At 41.5% G+C, this 2,121-nt stretch overlaps 1 non-coding gene across 1 annotated transcript; it reads right to left on the bottom strand.

Moving 5' to 3' along the window:
- Window positions 1-1,775: 1,775 nt before the first annotated feature.
- On the bottom strand, window positions 1,776-1,881 carry LOC116540427. Its single transcript, XR_004264438.1, has one exon. It is a non-coding gene; the product is annotated as a U6 spliceosomal RNA (small nuclear RNA).
- Between the last annotated feature and the right edge of the window lie 240 nt (window positions 1,882-2,121).

Below are 2,121 nucleotides of genomic sequence, written 5' to 3'. Positions count from 1 at the left end.
TGTTTGAACATTTAAAATTGTCCTTATAAAAGTGGAAAATTGTCCTTATGTAAGTGTAGAGATGGGGTTTCATCATGTTGGCCAGGCTGGTCTCGAACTCCTGACTTCAGGTGATCCACCTGTATTGCGTCCTAAAGTGCTGGGATTACAGGTGTGAACCTCTGCATCTTTGTCCCAATGAATACTATGGCAAATAATAACATTTTAGTTGGATACTTTGAATATATCACTCAGTTCTTGTCTGGATAAGTTGTTGCTGATAAGTCATGGTTAGTCTAAATGTCAGTCTATTTGGGAAATATTTTTTCAGGTGTTCCCTTGATAATGCTTCAACTCAGGCAACTCCTCAAGGAGACAAAAATAAAGTGTCCTCCGTCTTCTGACTTCCAAGTCTAACATATTTTTTATTGCTTCATCTTATTTTTCTTTGCCTCTGAATTCTCAAACAAATGCTAAAGTTTATCCTCCATAAAAATATTTTATTTCTGATTCTATCAGTTCTACTCTTTAACTCCTTCTAGTGAGGTGGTAACTTTTATTTTTGCGTTGTAACTGTCTAACAAATCACCCCAACATTTGGTGATATAAAACAATGGCCATCAGGTGGGAATGGTGGCTCACACCTGTAATCCCAGCACTTTGGAAGGCCAAGGCAGGCAAATCAGGAGGTCAGGAGTTTGAGACCAGACTGACCAACGTGGTAAACCCCGTCTCTATTAAAAATCCACAAAAATTAGCCAGGGCCTGGTGGCGTATGTCTGTAATCTCAGCCACTCAGGAGGCTGAGGCAGGAGAATCGCATCAACCCAGGAGGTGGAGGTTGCAGTGAGCCGAGATGGCACCACTGCACTCCAGTCTGGGCAACAGAGTGAGACTCCTTCTCAAAAAAAAAAAAAAAAAAAAAAAATTTAATTATGCTTGCAGGTTCTGTGAGTGAGGAATTTGTAAAGGGCACACAGAGAGTAACTTGTCATGACTCCATTATGTCTGGGACCTCACCTTGAATGGCTAAGTCTGGTTTAAATGGCTGGGGACTGGGATCTTCATTCACCTGTCCAGTACCTGGCAAGGATGGCTGGTGGCCATCCCATGTAGAAATGTCAATCAGAACACCTATTTGTAACCCTTCCCTGTGGCTTGGGTTTCCTCAATGCATGTAACCTCAGGGTGATTGGATTCTTTCCTCATCCCTCTGGGCTCCAGTGTAAGTGTTTCTAGTAAGCAAGGTGGACACTGCTCGGCAATTCATGATCTAGCTTTGGAAGTCACACAGCACCTCTCCCATCACACTCTGTCGATCAAAACGTGCACTGCACAGAGTGGTTGGCACTGCTTGCGTGTGGCTGTGACCACTGGAAATGTAGTTAGCGGGAAGTGAGGCTTCAGGCAAGTACAAGACCCATTCTGAGTTTCAAGGCTTAGTATTCAAGAAAGAATGTCAAATATTGTATTAATAAATTTATTATATGTTGAAATAATATTTTGGATATATTTGGTTAAATAAAATATATTAACATTAATTTCACCTGTTTCTTTTTACTCGTTCTACTCAGCCACTAGAAAATTTAAAATGCCACATGTGGCTCACCTTATGTTTGTGCAGGACAGTGCTGGGCAAAGCACCTGTTCAGATGTAAGAGGCGGGAATGCAGGCTGCACCTCTGGAAAGCAGGAGTGTCGGAGAATTTGTGGTCAGGTTTTAAAACCAGGACACCGTTTCTCATTTACTGCTTAGCACCTCTCAGCTCACTCATTTCCTTTTTTTTTTCTTTAAAAAAAATATGGAACGCTTCACGAATTTGCGTGTCATCCTTGTGCAGGGGCCATGCTAATCTCTCTGTATCATTCCAATTTTAGTATATGTGCTGCCGAAGCGAGCACCACTCATTTTTTTTTTTTTGACATTCATCTTCCTATTTCCTTTTCTTGTCTGTTCGCTTCATCCTTTTACTTTTCATCTAACTCTGCTCTCTCCCTAGAACTTTGTTCCTGGTTCACAGAGGCTATCTCGTCAGTATCTTTCTGAGAAGGAAGAAAGAGTTTTCTTCTGAGGACCATGCCTTTCAGAAAGTATTGTGCACATAGCAGTCTGCTTACCTTTCTTTCACCTGCTTCGTTGTT

This window comes from Sapajus apella, unplaced genomic scaffold, assembly GCF_009761245.1.
Source record: "Sapajus apella isolate SASKATOON/1434 unplaced genomic scaffold, GSC_monkey_1.0 scaffold139, whole genome shotgun sequence".
In the NCBI taxonomy this organism is placed as follows: domain Eukaryota; kingdom Metazoa; phylum Chordata; class Mammalia; order Primates; family Cebidae; genus Sapajus; species Sapajus apella.
Note: the sequence above shows the minus strand (reverse complement) of the source record. Positions and strands in the feature narration are given on the sequence as shown.